The sequence below is a fragment of the Cyanistes caeruleus genome, chromosome 15 (assembly GCF_971803275.1).
Source record: "Cyanistes caeruleus chromosome 15, bCyaCae1.hap1.1, whole genome shotgun sequence".
Taxonomy (NCBI): Eukaryota; Metazoa; Chordata; class Aves; order Passeriformes; family Paridae; genus Cyanistes; species Cyanistes caeruleus.
The window spans coordinates 9238123-9249532 of NC_141715.1; the positions used below are offsets into that span (position 1 = coordinate 9238123).

An 11410-nucleotide genomic window follows, 5' to 3' on the forward strand; every position below is an offset into this window, starting at 1 on the left:
TACAAGAGTTACCCTAGAATGAGGTCAAAACACCATGACAGAAAGATTCAGGGGGATTTTCTGCCCCTTTATCTGCATGGGCTTGTGGCACAGCTGTATTGTCATACTCAAGAGAATGGAGATACTTCAATTTCTTACACTGGGATCTGGAGCACTATAAGTGGCCAGTGTTGTCTGGCTTCATGCTAGCTTCACTGAGCAACAAGACCTGGGCCCTGCAGTGTTAGACATATGGGGAGAACCTGCTCCAGTTCATCCTTGGAATGAAGGTGATGGGAATTCCTCAGGAGCTGAACATCTAAAAAACTCACACAGATTCATTGACAAGAGGGAAATATAAAGCAGTTTTTAGAAGCAGATGTCTCTCTACCACAGCTAAGCAGCCACAGACATTGCCCGGTCATATGGATCCCTCTGCTACAATCCAGATTTATGTACATGGAATCTCATAACAACATAATGCACAGATCTCCTCACCAGACCTGCTGTAGTTCCTCTCAGAGACTTTTAACCCAGACTTTCTCCACCTACAAATCTTCCCTTGCTTCCTGCCTGTGGAGACTGAAATAAGTAGCCACCTGCAAGAGGATTCACTGAGCATCTCCCAGAAGAACCTGTAAGCTTACATGCTGCATATTTGGAAATACTCCTGCAAATCTAAACACACCAGTGTTCCCTTTCTATATGTGACAGAAAGGCCACATTGCCATATGTTCAAAGGCAAAGCAAATTCTCCACTTTGCACACAGAAGGACAGACCTCACTCATTCCTCAAAATTCCTCAATTTTGATTCAGATTTTTACCATTTTCTCAAGATGCAGGCAGAAGTCTGAATAGGCTGTTCCAAAACATCTCTGTACCTTCCTCTGTAAGTCAAATACCTTTCCCAAATCTCAACAACCTATCTGCTGTTGAGGAGCTGCCTCAGAAAGCTCAGAAAGCTGCCTTTGTCTGTCCCTTCTCTTTGGAGGCTGGTGCCATGGAGGCCATGTCACTTGTCACCTCATTTCTTCACCAACATCTGTTGCACCACCAGCCCTCAGCCCCCACCGTATCACATGAACTGCAGACTCTGCACCAGAGGAATTACGTGAAGCTTGAGGCAGCCCTGATTTATGTTGCAATACAAATTGCACTGTAAGTTATGCTGCCCTCAAAGGCGAGGGATTCTGACAGAGCACCTGTTGTCCAGATTCCTCCCTCCTCCTCAGATCAGGCTCTTGCAAGGTCGAATCATGGCTAGCATGGCTTAGGATTCGGGACTCTGAAAGCTGAAGGCATTGAGATAGTTTTTACCCAAATCTTACATCAGGTATTTCAAAGATGCTAAATTTAAAGAGATAGAGGGATGATAAAAATAGTAATGGCTTAGAGTATCCTGTCTGTTTAGTATTAGTGTCCTTGAAAAGAACAGAAATTTTAATAAGAGATACCCAGTAAGCAAAATATGAAACAGATTACCTGTGCACATTAATGACTTATTGCTCCTTAACTGCTGTTTTTCTTAGTTGCCAGCACATGCTGATGTACACAGCAAGCTGGCAAGGCAGACTTAGAAAATGTTTTTCCAAGTTTATATAATTTACTCTCACAGTAACCTTTTCTGCCTGTTAAGTTTTTTTGCCAATACTGGTGACCAATTCATATCAAGAAATCAGAGATGAGCAATGGTCAGCTACAACAGGAGAAGAAAATATTCTGTTCTAATGAATCTTCTCCCCTTTTCTCCATCACCTTATGGGAGTGTTTAGCTCTCATCAGACTGCAAAAGAGGACAGTTTCTTTTTCATTTGGCTGGCTTACATCTCACCTACATCACCTGGAAATGAAGAAGGGAGATGACCAGCTGCAATGTTCCAGTCCTCGCACGTCCCTGCAAACCAAGACCTCCCATTCAGGCCAGAATATCAAAGGAAGGGACAAGATACTGCTATGTTTTTTCCATATTATCACCTCTTTTGTCCCTGGGAACTTTCTGCTTGGGCAGAGGATCTTTTTCCTTTTGAATTCCTCTGACATACAAAGTTGAATGAAGTGAACCTGCTCCTAAAATGAACTGTTGTGGTTATTAACATGCCCAAAGCAGATATTTGAGTTGTTCAGTGCAGCTGGTCCAGCCTGCCCTGAATGCACTGAGCTTTGCAGTGTGCACACCTACTATTTTTGTCTGGTCTGTGGCACCCAGAAGGACATGGCAGCACAGCAGAGGTGAGACACAGCACTAATAACTGCACTGAGACGGGGTGAATCTTAGACTTTGATCCACACCGGTGTCCTTTGGACTCCCCTGTTCATGATATGCCTTTGCAACGCACAAAGACTCATACCTTGGAGGGGAACCATAGGAAAAGGTGTGCTGTATTTGTTCAAAAATTAATTATTGATGTCAGTCAAACTCCTTAGCCTTGAAGGTGTGAAGGGGAAACATTAAACCCGTGCAAAGGTCAGCTTTACCAGGACCTGCCTATTCAACAAAAGGAACTAAGGCAGAATGATAAATTGCCAATGAGTTCCTGTGTGTTCAAGCAAATGACAAACTATTAACCTGTAAAACTGAACATTGCAATACAGGAATTCAGCTTTGGGATGGAGTCATCACTGAAGTAGGTAAGCAGAAGGTTTTATGAGTTGAAGATTAATAACTGAGCATCAAACACGGAGAAAAAAAGATCATTTGCAGACTAATTCTGCTTTTGGTTAACATAAATATCTAAATTCCTGTGAATGAACAAGAAAATGCTGATGGTATATGCAAAGAAGTAAATGGATCCTCTATTGCTCAGTACTGGTCTATCAATATGGAACCATTTGCTGAACAAGGGTAGTAAAGTACTCCTTTGTTTATTATCCTCTTGTTTCAAACACAGGCCACTTGTTAAAAAAATATAGGAAATATCTTGAGGTCAAGTCTTTTTCTGAGTTATGCTTATAGATTAAGTACAACTAAGCCCAGTTAATTACACAACCACATATTGGTGTGGATGGAGGAGCAACTTAATAAAAAATGGGAGTTTTGACAATTATGTACTTCAAAGCCCTGAAACTATCACTCTTCCCAGTCTCCCCTAGTTAATGGGATGAAGATTCTTTCATTAATCTGTTTTTTCCACTATAAAGTTGGAGCATTTGTTAAAAGACTCAGAGGCTGAAGTAATCCACAGCCAGCTGCCACATTTCCATGGGATCTATAGTCCCAGCTCATGGAGAGTTTTAATGCAATGATTTTAGAGCCCCAGGGCTGCCACACTTCTTTGGCTATGAGCAGACACTGACCCACTTGGCAAGTTAGGAACCTAAAACGGACCAGACATTTTTTGTTTAAGTCCTTAAAAGTTGTTCCCTTTATTTGCTTTCTTTAGTAATCCATGAGTGTTGAACATCTGGGACTCATCATATGTTTTGTGATGACTATGAGGTATCTCATATTTTGATCAAGCCCAGTAAACCTTGGTAGGTTTATGTCAGAAAAAGTCAGTGGACACTCCCATGAGCCTCTGGTCATCCAGCTTCATATGGGCAAGGTCTACCTGCTTGGGATGGGAAGCCACATCTATTCCAATCTCTATATGCTTTTGGTATGCAACTGCTGATACTAACTTGATCTAGGACATAAGTGTACACCAACAGACTCACAAAAAGCCAAGAAACATTACATTTCCATGATAAAAATAAATTTTCAAGATGCTTCTTGGAAATATGCATACATTTTAAAAATAAACCACACCAAAGAAAGCAAACAAAGCAAAAGGCTCTGCTACTTTATGATACCAATTTCAGTTCAAAGTGAATTCAGATCTATGACTTGGGCTATGTCTGCTCTAAAGCTCAAGGTCTGTCAGCAGGCCAGTGATAGGCAAAATTTCCTGTGTGTCCAGAGAGAGAATTTGCAGGCACAGCTTCTGCAGGTTCCAGAGTAACTCTGTGTCCTCCCCCAGAGTATGCAGAGCTCTGAGTCCCCAGACACTGTTTGTGCAGGGTCCAGCTGTGTGCACAGAGGTGGCTGTTCCGTCACCTCACGCAGCACCCGCACCGAGGCTCCCAGGCAGCGGTGCCTGTGAAGCAGATTCTGATGCAAAGCCAGGCCTGAAGGACTCGAGTACTCACCACCTTGTTAAACATGGTCCAAAACTATAAAAAGCAAGAACAAAAATATTTCCTATTCTCATTAGGGTCTGCAGGCTTGGCCTGCCTGAGAACTGAAATAACTTACTGCATTGTGGCTAGAATTGGGTTGCACACAGAGGGCAATACTTGGACCCATACTTGTATTTTGCATCTTTTGCAAGTACTGATGATTATGAGGTTCAGCTTAGTTTGGCTGTAGTAGCAAACAGAAGACCCAGTAGTAAACAGATGCAAAGTGGGTAATGCCACTTCAACGTGCAGTTCAGCACAGACAAGTCACCTGAGTCAAATTTATTCACGTGTGTTTTTAAAGAGCAGTTCTCAGCTGAAAGTTTGGGACTGAAGTGCTGACACCTTTGGTGGAAAGACAATTCAACTGGCTACAAATAGCAGCGACTGTATTTGCATCTGTCGTCACAAATGTATTTCGGCTTTAGACTGGGGGAGAAGAGAAAACAAACACAACATTTTCTGGTTAAACAGAAACAGAGTATGGAATCACTGAGACCTTCTGAAGGAGAGTTTATTTAATTTATTCTTCCGTACACACAGCTAGTTTGCTAGGATATTATAACTCAACTCATTTCTCTGGTGACCCATGGCAACCTCTGGATCAAAAGGATTACTTGTGACTCATAACTTACCTTGGCTAAATGTAAATATAGGGCTTTAGGTTAAGTAATCTAGGCCTTAATCAATAAAACATTTAAAGTGACAGTACAAGGAGGGATTTCAAAAGTCATGCTATTATAATGTTAACTCTTAATACCTGAGTTTCTGGGGCTCTCCTTTCCTGGTTTAACACAGATGCCCCACATCAAGTATTTTCCATGCATTTTGTGTATACAAGTACAGCTGCATACCATTTGAATGTTCTCCTGTTCCACTGCAAACTCATTCTCATTTTTCCCCACAGGAAATCCAAGCAATTGCCCCTGTGTGCAATACCACAATTAGGTGACCATAATTGCATACTTAATAAGCTTGTATATGTTATAGTGGCAGTTTCTCAGATGTGGCCCCCTAAATGGATATGTGACTCTCACTTTTGGAGGTGAGATTGAGAAAAAAAATGTATGAAGGTTTTATTTCATATACTTAAATTGGACCAAATTTTAATCCCCAATCCTTGTTTAGGTGCCTGTATTTCAATATCAGATGTTACGTGCAAATCAACCACCCTGTGGGCTATTGTTGGCAACCTTGAGATGGGAAAATACAAGTTGAGTAAAATATGACTCTTTAAAAGGAGTGTGGAAGCTTTCCAAATAACTGCAGGAATGTAAAAATTTCGAAATTCTTTTTCCCCAGCCTGGAGAATCTGCAGGGTCATTCCTGGTTATAGCCATGGTGACCACTTGAGTGAAGTGGTTGCCAATCCATGGTACCAAACCAACGCCTGTGCATCCAGTGAGCAGAGAGTGGATGTAGGGCAGGACTCCCCACTCCCAAGGTAATACAGCTTCTACACCCCAGAGATAGATGGGACAAGGGGCAGTTCCTATCAAACCATGCAATAGTGATTTTCAAGTGTACAGGCACTGATAGATTAGACTTGATATGCACATTTAGGAGGTAACAAGTCAAAAAATTGGAAAGCATCTGTGTTTATCTGTAATTATTTTAGTATTATTGACAAGCTGGGTATTCAATATGAATTATGCTGTCTGCTGTCCATAGTTCCACTGATGCCAGTGGAGGGAGTTTGGACTAACACCCCTTCCTCAGAGTTGTACAGTCCAATTTATGGACATAGAGAAACTACTAATTTCAGGTATTAAATAACTACATTTTTTCCTTTCTGAAGTAAAGAGCCAAATTTGTATCTGGCTTTTCTTCTTGCCCAGGGTAATGGAAAAGAGAAGATGAATTGCAGCCTTACAAACCTTTCCATGAGTTCTTCAGTATGAATTATTTTATATAATTCACAGAGAAGGTGACATGATTTACATCAATATATACAGATAAATTGTTCTATATTGTAAACCATTAGCAAAGAGGGATGAAGGGCTTATGAAGAAGAGTGGAGAGACTACACTGTTATGACAGAATGAAAAATGTCTGGACATGCAAGAAGACATCATACTGTCTCCATTGGAAGATGCTTGTGTATGTTTCCTACAGCAAATATAAGATCTTTGGCCTATGCACTGGAGACTATTCTTTGTTTATTTTTGTTATATACCAGAAAAGTTTGGATAGAAGAGAAGGCAGATTGTACTTCAACTCACAAAGTACAAGGTGGGGTCAGTTGTGGAGGTATGTCAGAGGGAAGTAACTCACAACTGATGGCTCTTATCCAGCCTACATTGTTCATGAAGTGGTATCAGGAGAGGTTTAGATTGGATTCTTCCCCCAGAGGGTGACTGGGCACTGAACAGACTCCTTATGGCAGTGGCCACAGCCCCACACCTGCCAGAGCTCAAGGAGTATTTGGATGACAATTTTAAGACGTGTGGTGGGATTCTGGAGGTTGTCCTGTACGGGACGAGGAGTTGGACTCAATAATCCACGTGGGTCCCTCCCAGTTCAGGGGATTCTGTGATTCTGTGATCCAACTCCTCATCAATGCAAGCAGGATTTTTTTTACAGCTCAGGCTGGTGGTTGCCAAGGTTTGAGGCACAGTTGCCCCACGTGTCTTCACTCTCAAATGAAGGAGATACCTCAGCAAGCTGGTCCTCAAAGCCAGCACTGCTGGGGTATGAATCCCTTGAGCTCAGGGATTAAGAGAGAGCAAATCCCTCTTCCTCCTTTTACACAAGATCTTACGAGCAGGAGCTGCATGGTGCAGGCTAAACAAACCAGACACTGAGGTGGAATCCCAGGGGTGCTTTTACTGTAGGAGGTTCCCACAGGAGATTGTGATTGGAGGAAAGGTGCAAAAAACCCACCAAACGGTTTATTTTGAGAAACAGAACTCATCCTGGAGAAATATGATGGGAATACTGTGGCACTAGGAAAGGAACTGCAGAGGGACTCTCTTGCTGCCACAACTTTGTCCTTTTCATCATCTAGATTTGTCATTTGCTACAACTCTAGGGACAGGAGCATTTGCCAATCCAATACAGTGTCTAATACTCTTCATCTTAGAAGTAGCTTCAGCTTTGCTCTTTTGTTCTTGTTTTCTGTCTGGTGCTGAAGATTCCTGAGGAAAAATAGTTTATCTCTCAACCATTCTTGCATCTGTTTTGAGAAAAATCCTTGTTTTCTAAAAAGTGTTTAATTTCCCCCACTATGGACCCATTTGACTTTCCTTTCTAATCTCCTAACAATCTGGAATGAGGTCTTTAGTAGTTCTGCTTGTTGTGAAACAGCTTTGGGAGATAAGTCCTAGTCCATGTTAACTACACTTCAAATAATCTTTGTGTAACTGTGATGCAAACCCATAATCTCCCAAGGCCCATTTATAACCATTTTAATGACTGAGACTTAAGGATGTTATTGCAGGATGGGCAGGGAGAGAGGGGTGAAGAGCTGACCAAGGAAGCACAGTTCAGTTTGTCTTCCAAACAGCCCAGCAACATTCACAGCTTTACAAGGATGAAGTGACTGGTGAACAAACAAGGAGGCCTAATCCCAGATAAAGAAAGGGGGTCCATTCTGACCAGCAGCCTTCTCTGGAAGGTCATATAAGCCCATACGTGTTTCTTTGCAGTGACAGAGGCTTGAGTTTCATAGGACTCAACACTTTCAAACATAAATGAAACATACGCTGGGGATAATGAATGTACCAAGCTCTGATGTCTGAATGCACACACAGAGCAGTTGTGTGCTGTCCTTGGGAACATAAGAGGTGAGGGAAAAGAGTGCTCAGAACTGTATTGAACACTGGAGAATTGCATTAAACTGTTCTTTAGACAAAGTCATTCTCTCACTACCCTCATTTGAGCTGCCTTTTGGTAAAAGAAAATCTACAGATATCAAGGACAGAAAACAGATTGGGATTTAAAAATGGGATGGTTTCAACATCCCTTCAAATAAGTCTCCCAAAAATACAGCAAAACACACAGTAACATGCAGGGGCAGAACTCCTTCTAGAGGAAGATAAAAGCCTCTAAATATTATTTCTGACTACTTTTTGTTTGCTCAATTGCTTTTAATTAATCCACACTTAGTTTGGGGAGCCAGCCAACGGTGGAGAACAAAAAGGAAAGCAAGAAATCCAACCCCTCAAACCTTTCCTCTGTGGCTGAATTTTCCCAGCTTTAAGGCACAGTCTTTCTCCATGAAGGCTCAATGCTTCCCTCTAAACCTGCTTGGGAGAATTTATTATCCCTCTGTGCAAGTCTTTGAAACCATGATTTTAACGGTAATAATTTCTAAGCAGTGAAATTTGTGAAAGGCTGTAATGTAATGCCAAGTCTATCCTATTATGGTTTTAATTGGAATATGCATTTTATGTGTTATTAGAGAAATGTATTGTCCTTCTTATGCCTAATACTATATGAATAGCTAAAGCCCTCTAATGACCATGTAATTTATTGTCCCTATAGTTATGGCATTAAGCTACAAGGCACCTAATACTTGCAAACATTGTAAACTCCAATTACAGCTACACCAGTGATCCTTCTGTCAACTGAGCTAAAAATGACTGAATGATAAGGTTAAGCACTGAGCCTCATAACAGAGTTATCTGGAACTCAGCACCTGTACTACAGAGAAATGTCCAATAAACTGCACTTAAAGAGTTTTCCATTCTTATCAGATATAAGTATAGCAAATACATCCAGCTTCCAGAATGATGCTGATTGCTCTGATTCCACCAATCTTTTATGTATTTGTCAGCTTTAGCCTAATTTTCTGTTAGCAGTAAATCAGTGATTCTCAAGAACTTGAGAGATTTCACAGGCACGAGAGTGGGTTCTGCTCAACCCTTCAGAAATCTTGGAATTTCATGAAAAATTGCCAGCAGTTTCTATGCAAGATGGGGTCTTCTTTTCAAACATCCACAGCTGTTTGAGAAAGTACCAAACTAAATGACAACAGAATTGAGAGAATTGGAAACAGGTTAGACTGCTTTTGCCTTTCAAGTGACAGGAACTAGGTGCCATCTGAGGGTAACCTTTACCTCAAAGGAACCTGGCCTTCAACAACAGTGGTGAATTGCCAGAGTCAAAAGCAGACATTTCACATTAATGCTTTTGACTGGCAAAGGAGTCAAGAGAAGTCAGTGCAAAAAGATACTGTAAAGACCAACCAGAAAAAGCCCTCCAAAATGAATGACCTCAAATATGATAACTGAGATATCATATTATGAGAAATATCTATCTCAGATACCATATATCTGAGATATGTCAGAAGATATGTAAAATATTGATTCTTCATTGGCTTCTTCTAAACAGGAAGAATATAAATCTAATCCTCAGACCAGGAGAACAGCAAGATCTATGCATGGACTAAATTACCTTCATGCAAGGTCTGTTATCAGCACAAATGGCACTTCAGATTTATTAATAATTCTGGTTTTCTTTGCTTATAAAAAAAAACTGTGTGGAAATAAAAGTAGCTACCTAGACTGATCTCCTCTCCAAGCCTTTCTGTGCCCCATGATTTTTAAGAGGTTTCCAGAATCCTGACCCTAGTTTTAGCTTTTCAGACTTCTGTATGCCAAAAGGAGACTTGATATACAGCTTCAGAAGTGACCTAGGAGTCCACTTGGTGTCCCAGAAAGAGAAAACAACTTTAAAAATTCTCTGCATTCAGATACTCAGCACTGTATTCCCAAGTGCCACACCTGGGTCATGCTCACTGTCATTTCTGGTGAGGTTGTAAATTAAACAGAAACACACACTCTACCCTGGGTACATTCTGTTTCTATGTAGAAAAGCCTTTCCTAAACAGTCTATTTTAAATATTCCTGAGATGTGCTGTAAGGCTGAGGGGGACTCTCCCCACAGTGTTGAGTTTTATTTCCTTTTTAAAGGTGGAGATGTGTGGGAATTATCACCTGTATCATTGACAATGTCATGCTTACCTGCAGTCACTCCAGCTGCCCAATTTGCTACTTGTCACATACTTCACAATACCATGGTGCACAAAAAGTACTGTAAAACCCCATTATATTTCCTACAAAAATACATGTATTATATGTGTGAATACATATTCCCACAAACTGTAATTTGTATTTGTTTTGGAGAGCTTTACACCACACAAGAGATGATAGTTAAACAGAATCCTGGCACCAGCTCCATTAAGGATATTAAAACATTTGCAGAAATTATCTCCTGTGATCTGTGATGTCTGTGTAATTCCTCTGACTAAGCATTCCTCTCAAAAGAGTACATGTAGCAAATCAAGTGCATGAAAAGGATAAATCACCTTTCCTCACCTGTGATTTGAGATTGCTCACTTAATCCACCTAACGTTTCTGCAGCCCAAAGAGGAGAACTAAAACCTGCTAAAAGAGGAAAACTGCAAATCACACATTTCAATGACATTTCAAACTACATCTTGGAAAGGAATGAGCACTCAAGCTGCATTTTGTGACACATTTGAGATTTGTGTCGCTTCATACATTTCCCATGACCATCCAAATATTCATGAAGAATTAATAACATGGTCTTGCTTTTAGCAAGTTCCATCCATTCTTATTTGTATCTGGCTATAATCAGCACTGAGACCCCAAATAGTGGATGACTGCATTTGATTCTTGAGTCCTTTTCTTTTTGTTTATGTCAAAGCAAATTAGCTGGAAGGAGACTGATGAGGAAATCGAGCAAACTGTGGAAGGTCAAGAGGGCATTTCAGTGAAATGTAATATAATAAGTACAATTTAAACAATGACAAATCCCATTCACCTCTTTTGTTTTCTTGAAATGTTTAGAATTATTTTTAACCATCTTTTTAATAAATAAAATTGTTCTATTAGTTTGTTGTACATTTGGATTTCATTAATTTTAGAATATTTTCCAAGCATCTAAAATTAAACAGATGTCATTGGGCTCATTTAGACCTCAAATAGCCCTTGCAACAAAACCAATTATTCAAGGGTCAGTTGGAAGTTGGAATTTTATAATAAAGGAAAGTTTAAAAGTTAAAAAACAAAATGAAGAAGAAGAGAAAGAAGAGGAAACAATGCCAATTTCATGTCAATTCAATTGTTAGCACAAAAATTAAAGATCTGTTTTATTGTTGGGGAGATGGGTGGAGCCAAAGAGTGAAAGTTCAAGAAAGCTTTGGTTAATTCCCAGAACGCCTCGATTATTCCCTTTCCGGTGACGATTAGTCCCAAAGCGTCTTTCCCAGCTTTCTAGCTCTACCATGGGGATGGAAAAGGAACAAAG

At 40.4% G+C, this 11410-nt stretch overlaps 1 long non-coding RNA gene across 1 annotated transcript; it reads left to right on the forward strand.

The window, feature by feature from the left end:
• The first annotated feature begins 491 nt into the window (after positions 1–491).
• Positions 492–6261, forward strand: LOC147650363 (uncharacterized). Its single transcript, XR_015276600.1, has 3 exons — positions 492–616; positions 5438–5579; positions 5974–6261. It is a non-coding gene; the product is annotated as an uncharacterized LOC147650363 (long non-coding RNA).
• The last annotated feature ends 5149 nt before the right edge of the window (positions 6262–11410 follow it).